Here is a 22384-nt window from a genome sequence, read left to right as displayed (position 1 = left end):
GAATTTTGCTAGCAGGGATAAGGAGGTGATTATCTACTTGTATAAGGCAATGGTCAAGCCACACCCTGAGTATTGCATACAGGTCTGAAGGCCTCATTATAGGAAAGATGTTTAGCTAATAGAATGAGTACAGAGAATGCCGACCGGGCTAGCCGGGTGGGTAAAGTGCCTGCCTGGCAACCCAAAGGTCGTGGGTTCGATTCCTGCCTCGGGCTTGGATCAAAGTACTGCTGTTGTTGTTGTTGTTGTTATTTGGTTTTTAGGAGCATTAGCAACTAAGGCCATATTGCTCCGGGATATGCGGTGGTCATTCCCTGACCTTTCCGCATCCTTCGTATTTGGTGGTGACGGGCTCGAACCCCGGTCTAATCAAGAAGCGTGTGCTACACACTGCTGCTGCTCCTTCCCACCTGGCTACGGAGGCGCCAAAATCAAAGTACTGCAAAAACCTTGGGAGGTGCATTATGGCCACAGAAGCCTATGCGCCAACAACTACAAAAAAAAAAAAAAAAAAAAAGAGTACAGAGAAGGGAAATGAGATTAGTGAGTGGAACAAAGGGTTGCTGTTACCAAAATAGGCTTTAAGTTCTGCAGATTTCAGCAACTGGAGACTAGGCACCTGCAAGGTGATTTGATTGAGATGTATAAGGCCTTGAATGGTTTGAGCAAGCTCAGTGCTGATGGGATTCTTCCTTTGGCTCAGATTCCACACCTGAGGGAACATAAATTCAAATTGAAGAAAGACTGTTGTAGAATATATGTGTGGAAATTTGCCTTTAGCCAGCAGTTGGTTGATTTCTGGAAAAAACTTCCATCTGTTGTTGTGGAAGTTGACAGCTTAAATAAATTCAAGGCTGAACTAGACAAACATTTGGAATGAATGGATGGGTGAAATGGGAAGGTTTTTTTTCTTTTCTTTTCTTTTCTTTTTTGGCTGATGCTATATAAACTTGCTTCCTTGCATCATATGCCTCTACTGATGCTAATGCTAAACTCTGTGAGATTTAATTGTGTAATCACTGCACACATAACAAAAGCTGTCTGACGAATTAATGCACACTGACATGATATTAAAAGCAAGTTCAGCTGCAATTGACAACTATAAGAAGAGCATGAGTTTACTAGTTTTACTAATATGTCTAATATGTAAGAATGTTAACTCACACATTTGGAACTCTGGCTGATTGACCTGTCCAGGAGGTTTTCTTTATGTCTGTATAATATGCAGGAAGCAGGTGTAGGCAGAATAGTCTAGAAATTGTTGGAACTGACCATTGCAGCAAGATCTAGAAAACTTCTAACTGCAGATTTTAACACTAAAATATGAAATATCTTGCAGATTGAAGGTGCTAATTTAAAATGGCACATGTTCAAAATCAGCGTTAAAGAGTACACTAGGTCCACCATATTTCTATCAGAAAATTTTTTCATTGTTCAGTGTAACAGTTCAGATCATTACCATATAGCATGACCTGATTGTCCAACTTTTTGATGCTCATGTTAAGAGTGTTAATTGCTTTGTGGAAACCAATATGAAGGCATTACAGACATCTATCAGCTATCTGATGAGAAAGAGCATACTAGACTTTATCAGCATGATGTGGGTTCGAGAGTAGCCTGTGCGGCCGCATCTATTTTGCAGCTCCTGGAGAAGAGAAGTTTTTTCTGATTTATTTTCTGTTTTATTAGCTTAAATTGGCATATTTACTTATTTTCTAGAGTAGTTTTATAATCATAGTTAGGATACTTAGTTTAAAGTTTAACTTGATAGAGATTTTGTGGGTATTACTTAGTATCGGTAACGGTATCAAATCCACGTGTTACAAATTGCAGCTCCATTGAATGAGAGGTTTTTAACCGTATTTAGCCGATTTATTAACCAATTGTTATATCAAATTATTATCTATAAGTAGCTATAGACATAGTCAGGATCCTTAGTTTATTCTAAATTGAGACAGCGAGATTTGGAAGTTAATCAATACTTAAGAGTCCGTAGAAGTACCGTTCGTAATTACCGCCATTGTAACATGATACAGCATATCCAGAATTCGATAGCATTAGCTTTGTATAGTATAGTGCATAATATAATATTGTCAATTAATCAGTAAATCTATTAATCTTGTTAAACTTCATTGTCAATTAAATTGTACTTTTAACTATATATATATAACGACTTAGAGTACAAACGTAACAAATAATTAATACATAACTTGATACGGAAGTTATATAAAGGGAACTCGTAGATAACACTCGATACTGAAAAATAAATATAGCGTTATAACTGTGTTAGGATACAAGTTTAAGGTTTTAATTTTTGTTCTGAAATTGTACTTTTATTGACATTAAATCGAAATCATGACTCAAACCAGAGCAGCAAAGCAAAAGGCTCAAGCTAATGGGAGTGCTGTGGCTCAGGGGAGAACTGATGGGGGCTGTTGCCCTCTGAATCACAGCCTTATAAGATGCACTGTTTGCTTGATGTTTGCTGAGCAATCGGGTACGGGACATGATACTGCCATGGGGGATGTCTTTGTGTGTACACGATGCAAGGAGTGCAAGGAAATTAGGCGACAACTCAGTGTTGTTATGGGCCTATATGAGACCTTGAAGGACAGGGTGGATGCCCACGAAGGAAATAAATTGAGGGGCCCATCAAGCTCTCAGCTGCCCACATCAACGCCAGAGCTTGCACTTGGTCATCTTGCAACACAGAGGCAGCCCCCAAGGCAGAATGCGCTGGTCCCACAGGAACTAGTAGTTGTTGGTGACTCTATTGTCAGGGAAACGGGGAACATGCTTTGTAAAAAGGATAGGTGGAACAGGACCAGGGTATGTCTGCGAGGGGCAAAGGTTGATGACGTTGTAGAGTGGATATCATCTTTTAAGGGCACAAAAGGTGATATAGTTGACCACGTTGGCACTAATGATATTAAGAGTAGGAGACCAGCGGAATTACTTAACAAGTACAGGTCACTGTTGAAAAAAAGCCGTGAAGTAGGGTTGAATTTGAACGTGTCTGCAATTCTGCCCAGACACGATAGGAGGGAGTATATGATGAGAGCCTTGTCGATGAATTCGGCCCTGGAAAGATTGTGCAAGGCTCAAGGGGTAGAATTTTTTTCAGCCTGGACTGTACTTGTTAACAGGAGAGATTGCTTGTACAGGGATGGGATACACTTAAATAGAAAGGGGGCAAGAATATTTGCTGACGCTATCGAGGCAGTGTTAGGTGGGTCGGAAAACTGCTAACTTGGGGGGAGACAAAGACAAATAGATTAACAGTAGCCACTGGCAGAGGTGAAAGAGATTCTTGCACTGCTTCTATTGGAATGAGCAGAAGCCTGAAAAACAATATGCAGGATATTTCAGAGACTGCTGGAAGTCATTGCAGTACAAGTAAACACATGGGTTGTGTTAGGGTAGCTAAGAATAGAAACAGGTGCATGTATACTTGCGTGTACACCAATGCTAGGAGTTTAGTAAATAAATTTGATGAATTTGAGGTTTTGCTCAAAACATCAAAGGCAGATATTGTTGGGATATCAGAGACATGGTGTCACACAGATATAAGGAATGTAGAACTGGAATTTGAGGAGTACAAGGTCTACAGAAAGGATAGACAGGATAGGAAGGGAGGAGGGGTTATGCTATTAGTTAAAAAACACATAAAATCCAAGGAAGTGAAGCCAGTCGACATCGATGGACAGTGCAGTGTCGAGTCAGTTTGGTGTGACATAAGCATGGGTAAATCAAAATTGAGAGTAGGAGTGTGCTATAGGCCTAATGACTCTGATGAGTATAATAAGATACTGTACAGGGAAATAGAATGGGCCAGTAAATCAGAGAGTCTTATAATGGGGAATTTTAATTTCCCAGATATTGACTGGAATTTGTGGGTTGGTCACTCACACACTAGCAAGGCTTTTGTGGATTTATTGGATGATTGTTTTCTACACCAGCATGTTCGTGAGGCAACTAGAGGGAGTAATACTCTTGATCTGATTATCAGTAGTGATTCTTCATGCATTAAGAATCTGCAGATAAAGGAACCACTAGGTGGCAGTGATCACAGTGTGCTGAAGTGGGATTTACTCAAGGAGGTAACTACCATCAGAGGTAAAGGGAAGGGTTTTTGCTTTCGTAAAGGCAACTATGATGGGCTGAGACAGTATTTAAATTCTATACAGTGGGACCAACTGATGATGTTACCAACAGCAAATTCAAAATGGAAGCATTCAAGGAACTAATCTTGGAAGCTACCAGGCTTTACATACCAACCAAGAAATATTGTTCAAGGTTCAGGCCTAAATGGTTGTCAGATGAACTAATGAGACATATGGCAGAGAAGAAAAATGCATGGGATACATACAAATTAATGGGTAACATGGAAGCCTATGATAGATATAAGTTGGTCTGTAACCAAGTCACAAAGGAGATTAGGCAGGCAAAGGCAGATTATGAGAGATCCTTGGCAAAGGATGCAAAGAAAAACGAAAAAGAGTTCTTTACCTATTTAAACTCAAGAAGGAAAGGGATGAATCAGATTGGTCCACTGGATGTTGATGGTTCAACAGTTGAGGATCCTGCTCAGGTGGCTAACAATCTAAACGAGTATTTTGCCTCTACATTCACACATGAGGAGCTATTCAGGAAGGGGAATGTCGTAGGTGAAGTAAACATTGGCAGTGAGCTAGATGATTTTCTAATAACTGAGAGGAAAGTGGAGGAGAAATTGTTGAGGATAAACATAAAAAAGGCACCCGGGGTGGATGGGATCTATCCAGTTATATTAAAGGAGGCAGCAAAGGAAGTAAGCAAACCCCTAGCCATAATTATGAGAGCTTCTTTGGACTCAGGGGAGGTACCCATAGACTGGAGATGTGCAAATGTAACCCCAGTTCACAAAGGAGGATCAAAGGCTGACACAAGTAATTATAGACCTGTTAGTTTAACTTCTGTTCCAGGAAAATTAATGGAGGCACTGGTTAAAGAAGCACTGCAGGATCATCTGGACAAGAATTCAGTTATAGCTCAGACACAGCATGGTTTTGTTAAGGGCAGGTCTTGTCTGACCAATTTGATTGGATACTATGATGTAGTCACAAAAGAACTGGATGCAGGGAATAACTTTGATATTATATATTTGGATCTTAGAAAGGCTTTTGATACTGTTGCGCATGGAAGACTGCTGCACAAATTGGAGCAGTGTGGCATTGGAGGCAAATTGCTGCTATGGATAAAGGGATGGTTGAGTGCCAGAAGACAGAGAGTGGTAATCAATGGACACTGCTCAACGTGGACTAATGTTATTAGTGGAGTTCCTCAGGGTTCAGTGTTGGGTCCATTGTTGTTTTCTGTATTTATAAATGATATAGATGATGGTATATCAAGCTTAATGTCCAAGTTTGCAGACGATACAAAGGTTGGCAGGGTTTTTTTTTTTTTTTTTTTTTAATATTATTATTAGCCATATGGTGCAAGGAAGCCTAAGGCTTATGCTGCACCAACCATAAAAATTCCCAAGTTACCCTGAGAGAGAGAGAGAAATCACCAAGAAAGAGAAGAATGATGATATCCAGCTCAGGATTCCGGGTGTGCCAAGCCCATGCTCACCAGATGTGAGCCCCTGTGTTAATCTACTTAACTACTGAAGAATAGAGGACTGACATGGAAGTCAATATGATAGAAGTCTTGCCCCCAGAAAACAGATTATGAGAAGCATTTGGAAAAACTGATGAAACTCTCAAGTATTTTTGCAATAATCATCCTCTCTTGAATATGATGAAGCTCTTGAGTATTTTTGCCAACATTAAAAGTGAATTGAAAAATGTCTTGTCACTATATTATACAATTTTATCTGAAAAATTACGAAAAAGAAACCACTCAATTCATTATTTGAAGGTAAAGAAAGTCCTTCTAGAATAGATCTTCCCCCACCAATCTTACAGCATCCATATTTAAATATTAGCATTAGCATTAGTAGAGGCATACGATGCAAGAAAGCAAGCTTATTCAGCATCAGCCAAAAAAAAAAAAAAAAAAAAAAAAACAACCACTACTCCCATTTCACCCCTCCATTCGTTCGAAATAACTGTCCAGTTGAGCCTTAAATTTGTTTAGGCTATCAACTTCAACAACAAATGATGGAAGTCGGTTCCACCAACCAACCACCCGCTGGCCAAAGGCAAATTTCCGCACATCTATCCGACATTCATCCTTCCTCAATTTGAATTTATGCTCTCTCAGGTGATTATTCTGAGCCAGAGGAAGAATCCCATCTGCATTGAGCATGCTCAAGCCATTCAAAGCCTTATACACCTCTATCAGATCACCTCGCCGATGCCTAGTCTCCAGGCTCTGTAATTTGCAAAACTTAAGCCTTTCTTCGTAAGAGCAACCCTTTGTTCCATTCACTAATCTTGTTGCCCTTCTCTGTACTCGTTCCAGCAGCTCTACATTCTTCTTGAAATGAGGCCTCCAGACCTGTATACAGTACTCAAGGTGTGGCCTGACCAATGCCTTATACAAGGGAATAATCACATCCCTGTCCCTGCTAGAAAAATTCCTGTATATCATTGATAAGACACCATGAGCTACTCTTGCAGCTCGTCTGCACTGCTTAGAGAACTTCATATCTGCTTGCACAATTACACCCAGGTCCTTTTCATTCTCTACCACTGTCAGCGTAGTACCACAGAGTTGATACGTTGATCTGGGGTTACTGTTTCCCATATGTAGTACTTTACATTTGTCAATGTTAAACTTCATTTGCCACCTCTCAGCCCATCTGCTCAACCTTTCCAGATCCTGTTGCAGCAGCATAGCATCAGTAGTGTCCTAGCCACTGGCAGAGGTGAAAGAGATTCTTGCACTGCTTCTATTGGAATGAGCAGCATAGTATCAGTAGTATCCTTAGCAACCCTACCAACGTTTGTATCGTCTGCAAACTTGGACATTAAGCCTGATACACCATCATCAGTATCATTTATAAATACAGAAAACAACAATGGACCCAACACTGAACTCTGAGGAACTCCACTAATAACATTAGTCCACGTTGAGCAGTGTCCATTGATTACCACTCTCTGTCTTCTGCCACTCAACCATCCCTTTATCCATAGCAGCAATTTGCCTCCAATGCCACACTTCTCCAATTTGTGCAGCAGTCTTCCATGCGCAACAGTATCAAAAGCCTTTCTAAGATCCAAATATATAATATCAAAGTTATTCCCTGCATCCAGTTCTTTTGTGACTATATCATAGTATCCAATCAAATTGGTCAGACAAGACCTGCCCTTAACAAACCCATGCTGTGTCTGAGCTATAACTGAATTCTTGTCCAGATGATCCTGCAGTGCTTCTTTAACCAGTGCCTCCATTAATTTTCCTGGAACCGAAGTTAAACTAACAGGTCTATAATTACTTGTGTCAGCCTTTGATCCTCCTTTGTGAATTGGGGTTACATTTGCACATCTCCAGTCCATGGGTACCTCCCCTGAGTCCAAAGAAGCACTCATAATTATGGCTAGGGGTTTGCTTACTTCCTTTGCTGCCTCCTTTAATATAACTGGATAGATCCCATCCACCCCGGGTGCCTTTTTTATATTTATCCTCAACAATTTCTCCTCCACTTTCCTCTCGGTTATTAGAAAATCATCTAGCTCACTGCCAATGTTTACTTCACCTACGACATTCCCCTTCCTGAATAACTCCTCATGTGTGAATGTGGATGCAAAATACTCGTTTAGATTGTTAGCCACCTGAGCTGGATCCTCAACTGTTGAACCATCAACATCCAGTGGACCAATCTGATTCATCCCTTTCCTTCTTGAGTTTAAATAGGTAAAGAACTCTTTTCTGTTTTTCTTTGCATCCTTTGCCAAGGATTTCTCATAATCTGCCTTTGCCTGCCTAATCTCCTTTGTGACTTGGTTACAGACCAACTTATATCTATCATAGGCTTCCATGTCACCCATTAATTTGTATGTATCCCATGCATTTTTCTTCTCTGCCATATGGCTCATTAGTTCATCTGACAACCATTTAGGCCTGAACCTTGAACAATATTTCTTGGTTGGTATGTAAAGCCTGGTAGCATCCAAGATTAGTTCCTTGAATGCTTCCCATTTTGAATTTGCTGTTCGTAACATCATCAGTTGGTCCCACTGTATAGAATTTAAATACTGTCTCAGACCATCATAGTCGCCTTTACGAAAGCAAAAACCCTTCCCTTTACCTCTGATGGTAGTTACCTCCTTGAGTAAATCCCACTTCAGCACACTGTGATCACTGCCACCCAGTGGTTCCTTTATCTGCAGATTCCTAATGCATGAAGAATCACTACTGATAATCAGATCAAGAGTATTACTCCCTCTAGTTGCCTCCCGAACATGCTGGTGTAGAAAACAATCATCCAATAAATCCACAAAAGCCCTGCTAGTGTGTGAGTGACCAACCCACAAATTCCAGTCAATATCTGGGAAATTAAAATCCCCCATTATAAGACTCTCTGATTTACTGGCCCATTCTATTTCCCTGTACAGTATCTTATTATACTCATCAGAGTCATTAGGCCTATAGCACACTCCTACTCTCAATTTTGATTTTCCTCTGCTTATGTCACACCAAACTGACTCGACACTGCCCTGTCCATCGATGTCGACTGGCTTCACTTCCTTGGATTTTATGTGTTTTTTAACTAATAGCCTAACCCCTCCTCCCTTCCTATCCTGTCTATCCTTTCTGTAGACGTTGTACTCCCCAAATTCCAGTTCTGCATTCCTTATATCTGTGTGACACCACGTCTCTGATATCCCAACAATATCTGCCTTTGATGTTTTGAGTAATACCTCAAATTTATCAAATTTATTTACTAAACTCCTAGCATTGGTGTACTCGCAAGTATACATGCACCTGTTTCTATTCTTAGCTACCCTAACACAACCCATGTGTTTACTTGTACCGCAATGACTTCCAGCAGTCTCTGAAATATCCTGCATATTGTTTTTCAGGCTTCTGCTCATTCCAATAGAAGCAGTGCAAGAATCTCTTTCACCTCTGCCAGTGGCTAGGACACTACTGATGCTATGCTGCTGCAACAGGATCTAGAAAGGTTGAGCAGATGGACTGAGAGGTGGCAAATGAAGTTTAACATTGACAAATGTAAAGTACTACATATGGGAAACAGTAACCCCAGATCAACGTATCAACTCTGTGGTACTACGCTGACAGTGGTAGAGAATGAAAAGGACCTGGGGGTAATTGCGCAGGCAAATATGAAGTTCTCTGAGCAGTGCAGACGAGCTGCAAGAGTAGCTCATGGTGTCTTGTCAATGATATACAGGAATTTTTCTAGCAGGGATAGGGATGTGATTATTCCCTTGTATAAGGCATTGGTCAGGCCACACCTTGAATACTGTATACAGGTCTGGAGGCCACATTTCAAGAAGGATGTAGAGCTGCTGGAACGAGTACAGAGAAGGGCAACAAGATTAGTGAATGGAACAAAGGGTTGCTCTTACGAAGAAAGGCTTAAATTTTGCAAATTACAAAGTCTGGAGACTAGGCATCGGCGAGGTGATCTGATAGAAGTGTATAAGGCTTTGAATGGCTTGAGCATGCTCAATGCCGATGGGATTCTTCCTCTGGCTCAGAATAATCACCTGAGAGGGCATAAATTCAAATTGAGGAAGGACGGATGTCGGACACATGTGCGGAAATTTGCCTTTAGCCAGCGGGCAGTTGGTTTGTGGAATAGACTTCCATCACTTGTTGTTGAAGTTGATAGCCTAAACAAATTTAAGGCTCAGCTGGACAGGTATTTCGAACGAATGGAGGGGTGAAATGGGAGTAGTGGTTGTGCTTTTTTTTTTTCTTTTTTTTTTTGGCTGATGCTGAATAAGTCTGCTTTCTTGCATCATATGCCTCTACTACTAATGTTCAGTCAGAATACCAGATCTTTCAGACCCTTTCTGAAAAAAAAAAAAGGATCTTAAGGATCTATCTCCTTTGCGGTCAGAAACATAGCTATAAAATTCTGACTGAATAAAGGGGGCAAGAAGTATTGCAGTTTCTCCACACTAAAAAATAATTTTTGTTCTTTAAAATCAGAGTGCACAAGTTATATACAATGTGCCCCCAACAGATGATGCCAAATAATGCAAGGAAGCAAGCTTATTTAGAATCAACCAAACAAAAAACTACTATCCACTTCTGCAACACCAGATGGAAATTTGTTTCTGGTGTATTGTCGAAGAGAGAGTAAGGATGCTCTGAATATAGTTTACTTAATCTATTTTAAAGCCAATGCAAAGTATTTATAGAAATAACTTATAGTACCGGTAATTTTCATCATTAAGTTTTAGCAAGAGCTTATATTTTTTATGATACTCACCTCTTAATCCATATAGTTTAAAGACTTGGAATTTGAAAGTGAAGGTTAAGTTGAAAATGCCCCAAGGAAAAAGGAGTGCACTTCTCTTTACTTAGGTTGTCATCCATGATTAAAACTGTAATGCAAACTGAGTAACCAAGGGTCTTAACGGAAGACTTTCATAAAACATCGTCAGTTGGTTATTTCAAAAAAGAAGATTGTGTGTTTTTTACAGTTAAAACTTAACTCCCAGGATGCATAGCCAAAGCATGTTGGAAATTTTGTGTTAGATGCCATATTGACAAAAGTTTGACTGGTAGTTTCATATTCAGGATCACATCTTACGAGTTAGTTTTACTAATGTTTAAAGCCTTAAATACTTCAGTCAGATCTGAAAGGTGCCTAACGTCTATGCACTTCAATTTGCAGAACTGAATGTCAGACTAGAAAATTGACTAGAAAACATTTGATTATAACTAAAAAAAAAAGGTTAGATGTATTTTTTTTTAAAATCAGTACCATTATTATTAAATCATCAAACTCTTTCATATTTCATTGATACTAATAGCTCTTTTGTATTAATTTACAGATTTTTATAATTTGCCAAGAAAGTGAATCTGGACAGAGATTTTATATATTATATGGACATTTTGAAGTTATAAAGGTTAGGAGAGAACCTCCACACTTGCCAGCGCCTTTTTCTCTCCGTCTTCCCATTCCTTCTGCAGTTAGAATGCAAAATAGGAAAGTACTGCAGTTTAGGAGCGATATTGTGGACCGAGTGGAGTTTATCTCTTTTGAATATTCACATCCAGTGCCATATTCTCCCAGTCCCAAAGCAAGTTTATGCATCCTCAGAAGCCATTGGCCTGTGCTGCATTATCAGTGAAAAGAAACAAGAAGAGGAGGAGGAATTGAAGGATACGTATGCAAGAAAGCAAAAAACTGCCATAAACTCCTAGTTTTACTGAACTTGTATGTACCTTGCTGTTACACAAAACAAAAGAAAAAATTATTTGGTGCTGTTTCAACTTCTAGCATTTCCTATGTATAAAGTTGCACCAAATGGTGGATATCTTCACTCTTGCTGATTCTCCTAAAAATTTTTCCTCTTGCCTACCTTCTCTGTACAGAACCTGTTGTCTTGTATAATGTCTAAAGCTCATGGTAGTTGGATCAGTTTTAACTGCGACCACCAAATGATCATTATCATCATCATCCTCTTGCTTCCTTGAAGAATTGTTTCATAGAGACCAGTAAGTTAAGCTGATTCTGAACAAATAGTGAATACAAATCTATGACACATAGCGTGTAACTTTTTAAATTGTAATACTATTCCACCGTCATTCACACTGTAAAATATCTCATATAGGCAGAAATCTTAGTTACATGTTTGCATCGTAAATCATGATATATGAAGTTGGCTATTTTCTTCAGAAAAATACATTCTTTAAGAAGATATAAATTAAAAGAATTGAATCTATGTTGATTCACATTTTTTTCTATAACAAAATTGTAGAATCAACATATTTTCATTCTGAAATATATTTCTTGAAGTAGTTAATATTGAATGTTTTTAATACAAAGAAATTATTAATTTGAAACTTTTATAATAGAGAATTTTATAGTGATGGCCGCTCAACATATTTATTTATCAACATGAGTTTTCAAGTATTTTAGTACATTATTGAAACTTGGAACAATCTTTTGTAAGCAAAATAAAGAAAGAAAAATTCAACCAGTACAAGAGAGAGAGAGAGAGAGAGAGAGAGAGAGAGAGAGAGAGAGAGAGAGAGAGAGAGAGAGAGAGAGAGAGAGAGAGAGAGAGAGAGAGAGAGAGAGAGAGAGAGAGAGAGAGAACAAAAATAAATTCAAAGCAATTAATCACTGTTTTTGACCACATTTCATGATATAGCAGTATTTATAGGAACATATTAAAATTGTTATACATATAAATTAATTCAAGTGCCAAATACCTCAGAAATTAGGATCAGGCATTCACAAGTTTGGATGACTGGTCAGTACTTATCTATGACATTGACAGTTCATACATTTCGCTCATACACCAAAATCATCTTCATTATGGCAGTTACAGGATAATATTTTTATGATAAAAATAATGGTCCAAGTTTCATTTTTGTACTAATAAATCATTTTGCATATGTGCACATAAGGATTCTAAATGGCCGAATAATAAAAAACACTTTATGACATTCCTAAATTCATAATTTTTTGTGTATTTTACATTAACTTGTATAGAAATGAATTCTGAATTGCATATATATTTTTTAAATTCATTTCACAAGCATTAAATAATTTTATTTAAACATTTTTTAGTAAACAGTGACACTTTTCAGCCATTGACAATCTCTGATTTGAGAATTGGGCTGGCCTTTATTTAACTCCTACTGTTATTATTATCCTGGAAGAAAAAGTTATAAATAATATTTGTCTGTGCACCATCCAGAAATTAGAGCTCAGCTGCTTGTAACTAGCTGCCACCTTAATTGCACAGGAGATCATGTCTTTAAAGGAACTAGATAACTTTATATCTTTTGGGTATAATCCAGAGAGTGAGTTAATATTATGTTACTTTCCTCACATAAACTATTCAGTAAACAAAAGCTTTCTTTTCAGTGGCTGATCATTAATTGCCATTATAGTATAATAATGCTTTATAAAAAGCTTTATAAAAGTTGTTTTCATTGGTTGGCTTGTATAACACCTTGTGATGATGATTGTGTTTCCATTTTTTGAAATGGAACATGGATCATTTGAGATAAGCACATCACTGCAACAGATTAATGAATTGTTTGATCAGAATATGCATCATATAGTTAGTCAGATTGTTACTGTCACATTCATAGATGGATACCATTTATTGATTATTTACAGTATTAGATCCTTCAGCCTTGAGTTGGCAAAATCCATGCAGTTTAAGACTCTTAGACTATTGTTAAGATAGTTAATGCATGCATAGATGACTTAAAATATCTCAGAAGGTTTTTATGTTATCTTTATACTATATATATATATATATATATATATATATATATATTTCTGTAGTCTTTTCTTTAACCTAGCAATAGAACTATTCCATTTTAGTACTGGTGATGTGCCAAAATTAGAAGCTTATATAAGTTTCTAATATAAAAAAAAAAGCTTCGAAGAAGCTTTTTTTTTTTTTGGAAAGTTCTGTTCTAAACACTAAGAATACACTGTATTTATTAATCACAGCAGTATATCTTTTTTGAAAAAAAAATTTTTCATAACGTTAGTGAATTGTAAAGGGGGTGATTTTTTACTTAGATGGGTTTCTGAAAAGTAAGGTAACACATTTTTTTCTCTCGATGATGTTTAATGATACGAAGTTGAAATTACACACCAAGAAATAAGTGAACATGCACTACTTCTCCACAAAGCCTCCAGTTTTATTGATGCATTTGTCCCAACGATGGATCAGTTTATCAATACCAGTACTGAAGAAGTCCATGCCCACACACAGTAACCAACATTGCACTGCCTGATAACTTCCTCATCCTTAGTGAAATGCTTTCCTGAAAGGTGTTTTTTCATAGGGCCGAACAAATGGAAGTCTGAAGGTGCTAAGTCTGGGTTGTATGGGGAATGTGACAGAGTTTCCCAATGATTATGGTGTAACCACTCATGAGTGGTGTGGAGTTTCGTTGTCATGCAGCAAAATCACACCACTTGTCAGGAGTCCTGGTTGTTTGCGTCAAATGTTAGTTTTCAGTTTTTCCAACATTGCACAGTAAAGCTGTGCACTGATTATTCCTCCCTTCAGCAAGAAATCCACTTGTTTGCTCTCCAGAGTAAAGTGATGAACCCATGTTTCATCTGCTGTGACTATGCGAGCGAAAAAATCATCTCCTTCGTCAGTGTATCGCAGCAGGTTCTCCAGACACATCCCCGTGCATTTTGCTTTGTCCTCCTCTGACAATTGTTGTCTCACCCAATGGCAGCACACCTTTCAAAAGCCAAGGATATCGTGAAAATTTCATGAACAGTCGACTTACTCACGTTCACTATTTGTGCAATGTCACACAGTTTCACTCGCCTGTTTACAAGAATGATGCCCTTAATGCATGAAATGTTGTCTTCTGTCTTGCTCAATGAAGGCCTGCCTGCCTGTCTGATGTTGATCTTCAATGTCAACAAGGCCTGCTTTAAATTCATTGCACCACTGCTTCTTTGTCATCACCTTTTCACCATAACAGCAACCAGTTCACGGTGAATGTCACTTAGTGAAGACCCTTTTGCTTGCAAAAAGTGAATAACTTCACAAACACTTGTTTTGGACCACACTCGCATGGTAACCACCATTTTGCAACTGGAATCTGCTGTGAGGCTACAGTACTGTAACACTGCACTGGTGGTCTTTTTGAATGTGATTAATGGGTCTATCTGTCCACTGCGTTTCATCTCATTCCCTTTCACCATTATTAAGAAAAAAAATGTGTTACCTTACTTTTCGGAAACCCCTCATATTTCTCACTGAAATTTTTATTTTCCTGATCAAATACAAATAATTGAAAATTGCTGTGTTAATGTTGCTTTCAGAAACTTGTTTTAACAAAAATAACCTAAATATAATCATTTTTGACTCTTTACAACGTAACATAATACGGTACTTTAATATAAGCCCAAGGGGCCAAGTTTTTGCACCTAGTAGAGCAATAAAATTATCAAAAGCCCAGTAATTTCTCATAAGAAATAGCTTTGGCAACAACACAGAACACTCTCCAGAATTAGTTGGAACAGAATTTATTTTTTTTAAAAAAAAAAAAAAAGTTATGTGAGTTGGTTGCATAGAATGCTGGTTGACACCCAAAATTTTCACATAAGTGGAATTTATTAACCAGCCATGTCTGAGATTGTTACTGAAAAATAATTAGTCTGAACATGAATACCACTTAATTTTTGCACAGGAAGGAGTTTTATACCAGTGGGGTGTCGTAAGAATTACAAGCAACTTATTGCTATGTTAATAAGGCACAATCCCAGTAAAACAGCCATCTGATGATGAGCATCTGCATAAACATAGACTCCATTAATATGGACTATTTCTTAAAAGGTGTTAATTTTTGTCCTTTGGTCACTGTTTTTTTAAGTGCCTTGTTCAAAATTTAGTCCACCAGTAACAGTTGAACATGTTGTTCACTTACGGGAAATAATATATGATTTTGATTATGTATAAAATCTGAGAGAACAGTGCTTTCATGTGTTATATCACATAAGAATCTATTCAGATTATAAAAGCAAGTGATTGGAATTTGTGTTGCTATGGATTAACACCATTGTTCAGTTTAATTTGTCCATACCATACTTGATCTAGCAATTTTCAAAGGGTGTCAGTGTGAAATAGAAGAAAGTAGTATCACTTTCTATGGTATATGGAACATCATGGCACCTCTCTAGCTGCATTAAAAACACAAAAGTTTAATTTTGGAATATACACAAGGGGTGGTCAGTAAGTATTTACCCTTATCCTAGAAATATTTCAGTTAGAGATTTGGAATTTGGCTAAAAATTTCATCCTTCTGTATGTAAATATCTTCTAGAACTAAACATTTTTTCATCTTTCAATAAACTCTTTCAGGCCTCTTGAACAGAACTCTTCACTGAACAGAAAACCACGCTTACACTTCATTAATTACCTCCTCACTTTTCTAAAATCTGTGGCTCCATAATGTTTACTTTATTTTAGGGAAGTGGATGAAATTTGAAGGTGAGAGTAAGGAGAAGGCAAATAAGGTGGGTGCTGCAGATGTTAAAAGCCACACCTGATTGCAAAATCTGCTGTGAGAGCAGCCTTGTGAGCAGGAGCGATGTTGGCTAGGAGGCAGACACCTTTGAATAGCTTCAGCTTGATAGCCTCTCTTAACTTTCCTAGGAGGTTTCTGTAGTGTGTGTGTGTGTGTGTGTGTGTGTGTGTGAGAGAGAGAGAGAGAGAGAGAGAGAGAGAGAGAGAGAGAGAGAGAGAGAGAGAGAGGGGGTTTAACGGTTCATAAGCTGCTGTGGCTATAATGCACCTAGGTTTCTGTACTACACCCCAGTGATGCTGTTGCTTTTTTGGGAGGCAAATTGTAAGGATGGCACCTTTAGAATCCCAGAAGGCTGACAACATGACCATGTTGGCAGACAATTGAACCTTGGCTCTTTTTGGAGACTGGTTTTTGACTTACAATTCAGTCAAAAAAAAAAAAAAAAAGTTCCAACAATTGTTCTAAACCTCATTTCTGTGAAGCTTTTGAGATGTCAACAATCTTCGAACCCATTGAGCTGCCACCTATGAACCATGGCTAATGTTCACTTAATTTTCTATAAAATTTATAGTTATATGTCTATCTTCAAGGACTAGCTGTTCCACTCCTTTGCCGTACAGATGAGAGATAATTTTATAATGGATTTGACTTCATCCTTCTCCATTCTCACTGTATGGCTCTAGTTCAGTAACCAATGGATCTAGAAAAAAAAATAATACATTTATTTATGAAACTTAGAAGGGAAGTATTTACACACCCACACACACGCACGCACACACACATAATTGTATCCCTAACTCAGATATTTCTAGGGGAGGGTAAATAATACTTATTGGCTGCCCCTATACAGGGTGTTTCTAAAGTAAGTACAAAAAATTATATAAGCATATATCTGATTCTGAACAGTTACATAGCTATGGCTGTTCAAATTTTAAAAAATGACTATGAAGTTTTGAACGATAAAAATAAAAAAAATAAAAAATAAATGCAAACAAGCAGCCAATTACCTTTTATGAATAAACAGTTTTCTAGGTTCATGTCTGCTTATTCTTATTTACTATTTTTTACCATTCAAAACTTCATAGCTGTTTTTCAAAATTCAAACAGGCATTCTTCTGTAACCATTCAGAATTGGAAAAGTGTTTTTTATAAATGTGGTGTTTAATGTTTATATGCCAGCACAACCACATAGATCAGGGGAGTTTATAACTAATCATTTTGACAATGAATACAATCATTAACCATATTTAGCTGCGGTTATGTGGGCTCGGACCATAGTCAACTCGGGTGCATGTACTATTGCACATTTGTGCTGACCTACATAAATGACTTTTTTTCCCCCTTATTTTGGAACTGAGAATATGTTCCAGAATTTTTTTTTTTTTTCATACTTTTAAAACAGCCTATATATATTCCTATATAAAGATGTATATATGAAAATATTTCTCCTTCTAACACACTACTTCTTAATTGATATTAACATTTGGTCTAACATATTAATTAGGAAAATATTATAATTATGTTGTGATATTGCAAATCCAGTACATTTAAAATGAGCTCAGTAAATAATATATACAAAATTATGAAAATATATTCAAAAGTTGATTCTGTTACAAGGACAATGACTGGGATATAATTTTTTATTCTGAAAACATGAGCCAACATTTAAAATAATCGATGATAATTATGGTTTTAATACCTACAGGATTTAAGTGAAAGAAATTAATGAAGCTTGGATGATTAATAAGCATACCCACATTCTTTATATTTCAGTAGTCAAAAAATATTTACCATTATAAGTGCTTACTGTTTTTTTATGCTGCAGTAAGTTGCCTATTGAAGTATTAATAATAATCACGTATTAATTACACAGGAAAATACTCATTTCCTATTTTCTAATTTTGAATGCTATAATGCTCAGATATCAGGTTTACCTGCTGGTCTCCTTCTGCAGTTATAATCTTTCTAAAAAAATTTTATAAATTTAATATACTTTGAGTTTTCTTTTTGTTACTGTAAGGTAGTCAGCATTAATAGTTTTCCTTCTATACATATGCTACCTATACATTTAATTCATTATAGAAATAATATTTTTTTTTTCTCTTTGAATGTTGGTATTTAGCATTTGCCTCAGAACTATGCAATATCGGAGCACCCTAAAGTGATGAGGCACTAAAATATCATAAGTTGAGTGCCATCATACTCATCATCAATTTTATTTTACCCTTTATTTTATTTGTCACTAGTCTCTGAACCTGCTTATATGTATATATATATATATGTATGTATACAGACTAATAAATTAAGAAATTATATATAATCTATATAATATATATATATATACATACTTACATAACTGTGATTGTATTCCCAATAAGAGAAAGACTGTTAAGGCATATATCACTACTTAATCATGGCTAATTTTCCTTTTAAATCTTTAAATCTGGTACTGTTAGGTTTATTACTAGATATAAATTTTCCATTTATCTTAATTTAACCCATAAAAGTCCTGTTAGCAGTCATTCAAGAAGCAATATATATATCATTATTCATGGTAAATACCTGTTTTCATCTTCCAGCCAAATTTTAATCTTTCTGCTTGTGTTCAACTTTTAATTTATAAATATAGATCTAATGGCAATAATAAAGATCAGTTGAAAGTCAATATTTCAGAATCACGAATTGTAATGATAATTAAAAGTTTTAATAGATGTATGATGAACTGCAAAATTGGTGAAATGTGCCTAGAAAAGAAGCACAATGTTATAACTTTTATAGCTTTTATTCTCTTAAAAATAGTATATGTGAAACTATGAATGAATAACTATACAACTGATTTCTCTAGTCACATGTCAAAATTTGAAACAAATATCTTTTGTTCAGAGAGGGCCTTTAGTCAAACTGTTCAGAGGTGTTGGTATTTTGCACATTTAGTTTTTTGTATTTTTACTTTTCAGAGGAAAGTTCCAGCATCCTCTGAATTACTCACAATACCTCCTCTCTTTTTTATACTCATTGGATCTTGAATATATTATCAAGATAACGTGTCTGTTTATAGCTAAAGAAGTCTAACACATCCACATATGTAATATGTGTATATTTCTATGTGTGCGTTCAAGTTATATATTTCATCTGTCACGTCTGTGTATTCTGGTAATGCTTTTGTAAAGATTAAAGGCGTAGAGTATTTATTGCCATGGGCATCTCAAAGCTCTCTAATTTTTATGTAGGCTTTGAAGGTTAATTTAAATAGAAGATACTTTTGCCTGTGCTGATTTTCCTATATGGCAGTCTCTTTATTTTAGCTTTGGAAAAGAAAATTTTAAGTTCTTCTAGTCCAGGTAATTCTTAATAAAAAATAAACCGATTATCCTAGTCTTTGAATTTTGTTTACAGTGTCTGAAATATATGCAAGTACTTGTAAATCCTTTTGAAAACTATTTAAACATTGCTTTGAAGTTTAAGCCTTCAAAAAGCAAAGTTAATTACAGAACTGAACCATTTCAGCTATTCTGTTACTATTTGGAGAACAAAAAAAAAGCAAAAGGATTAAAAGTGTTTATATAAATAACTAGTGTTTCCCAATGTGTGCCTGAATTGAGATTTCTCCCAATGTCTTTGTAACATTCAGCCTCCTTCATCACCTTTCACATTACCAAATGGACCGAAGTATCACATAGATGCTGGATATAGCATATCTGTTAAAGTAAAAGTACTGGTTACAAATTATTTGCATAATTGTTGGATATATTCATTGCAAGAGTATCAAGCATTGTTGGATACATGCTTGTACTGTCTTGTATCTCAGGTACTACTACTATTACTACTACTTCCATCTGCTTGCTTGGCAACAGTGTTTCAGATTAATGGGTTACATGTTGATATGATACTCCAGTTAACTGTGATTCATCATAAGCTCTAGCTTTTATTGTGTAAAAGAAACTGGGTGATGATAGTATTTGAGCAGAATTAGCAAAAAAATTGTTATCATTAGAGTCCTAAGGATTTATTCAAATTGAGTGCAGTGTAATTTAGTGTAAAATCATATATCATCCATAAATTGGTGAGGTTAATATGGGAAGCAAGTTTAAAAATTTTAATTATAAATTTAAGAAACAATGGTGCAATTATTTAGGTGTTAATTACTGTTTCTAATCTTGTGTGGTGTACAGTTTTCTCAATTTCCTATTAAGTATTGTCTCATGGAAGTGAAATAAATTATTACCATAGTTATATTAAACAAATGAAAAATGGTAATTTTCTAAAAATAATATTCTTTTTAGAAAACAATATTTTTAAAATGTCATAATGCAAAATATAAATAAACCTTATAACATATATGCATACATTCAATATAAATCATACCAAGTTTACCGATTATCAATATTGTGTACATTTTTCATTAACCCTATTGTACAGATCTTCTGTTAAGACATTATGTAAAAACTGTCATGCCAACACTTTTGTTTATATAAAATAGGGGATTACTGGGAATCATCATTCCTAAAATTGTTTGTTCAACATTTCCAGTGAAAAAAGGAGGACAGTACATAATGTTGTCATCAGAAAGTATTCTGAAAACGTACAGGTGATCTTTGTGTTTGTTGTGAATAAATACTGAAAAGTTATTTCAATAGTTTTTCCTTCATTTAATAAAGCCTTTTATAATTTTATTTTATAATAGAATAATTTTGGCACCATATATACATTTTGAATGTAATACATATTTACCTTTAGGCTACATTCTACTGCTCCATTACCTGTCTAGGGTTAAGTCAGCGAGGTCAGTTTCTTGCATTTTGTGTATTGTTGGTTAAAACCTGCAACTGTTATGCAGTAATTAACAGTAGGACGATGGTCACTTTCAAATATAATGGGATTGTCCATTCTAAAAATATCCCTAAGATACATAGCATAAATTATAATGAAATAATTTTTATAATATAGACTTTTGTATACACTAACAGTTTAACTGTTAAACAATATTCAGGAAATCACACTTTCATCCTGTGTAGAAAACTGTATACTTATTTAGTAATACTAAATGACATAACAGGTTATTAGTCTGAAAATATTTTTTTTTACTTTCCTATAAGAATCTATTTCATTTATGTGATGTTATTAAATAAGCATTTACAAAAATGAGAAAAGGGTTAGGTGAGGGGTACTGATTGTACTCCTCATATAAAGAATGTATTATTAAAGAATATAATATCAGTGTGTAATTAAAAAAACTTTTGGGAGACTAAACTCTCTTTTTTAGTGTGCATCTGGAAAGGCCATTAGGATATGCATCATTGCATATATTTGAACTGGATTAAGCCATATTGGACTTGGATTGTCAAGAGAGATTCCAAACTGATTACTTTGTCAGATTGAGAGTAATGATGGTGTCAAATGTGGAATGTATTGCCATACCTGATTGCCAGCCTTAATGGAGACCAAATTTAAAATTAAATTTCTTTATTATTGTTTTATATTTGTGGAATTTCAACAACAGAGATCAAAACATAACCATACATCCTATGTTTGATACCATCATTGCCCTCTGTGACAAACACTGGAAGCAAATCATTCAGATTTTACAAACCTTTCAGGCTAAGCAGGAGGAGGAGGAGGATTGTAAGAGAGAGAGAGAGATTGCCCTCAATTCAACACAGTAGCCTGGCAGAATGTAGCCAAGTGGTCACTGTTAGAGTACAGTAGTACATGCATTTGAGTTGACCATAGTTGAAATCTGTGACAGCTAAATACAGTTAATGATGATATATTCTTTTCAAAAAATTATTAGTTGTAAATTCCTCTGTGTGGCCATTTTAGATTATAAACAGAACATTTACTCAGACAGGCCCTAGTACTAGACTCAGATCCAGTACTAGGGCCTGTATTAGTGGTACTGGATCTGAGTCCAATACCACTAATCCTTTCTGCAGAATAAATATTTATTTTGTTTTTCGTCAAGCAATTTAAAATTAAATTTCTTTATTATTGTTTTATATTTATGGAATTTACCTCATGGAGAATATACCCATATTTCAACTACAATGCAGTACAATATAAAATATATATAAGCATATTCTTATAAAATAGGTATGAGTAAGTTTTATTAAAGTTATTTCATTACGACATGTCCTGTACATTTTCAATGAATAATATGGAATAAAATTGTAAATTTAAAAGTGTATTAATTTGAAGTACGAAATTCAATCATATGTCATTTTCTTTT

General features: G+C 35.8%; 1 protein-coding gene across 1 annotated transcript in view; it reads left to right on the top strand.

The window, feature by feature from the left end:
* Nucleotides 1-11740, top strand: part of LOC150086760 (uncharacterized) — a 429070-nt gene extending 417330 nt beyond the window's left edge. Inside the window, exon 17 of the mRNA XM_090372247.1 lies at nt 10962-11740. The gene's annotated coding sequence lies outside the window, so the exon portion shown is untranslated. The remainder of the gene's footprint in view (nt 1-10961) is intronic.
* The last annotated feature ends 10644 nt before the right edge of the window (nt 11741-22384 follow it).

This window comes from Mastigoproctus giganteus, chromosome 4 (genome assembly GCF_048544385.1).
Source record: "Mastigoproctus giganteus isolate SK-2022 chromosome 4, ASM4854438v1, whole genome shotgun sequence".
In the NCBI taxonomy this organism is placed as follows: domain Eukaryota; kingdom Metazoa; phylum Arthropoda; class Arachnida; order Uropygi; family Thelyphonidae; genus Mastigoproctus; species Mastigoproctus giganteus.
This window is presented reverse-complemented; position numbering and strand designations above follow the sequence as displayed.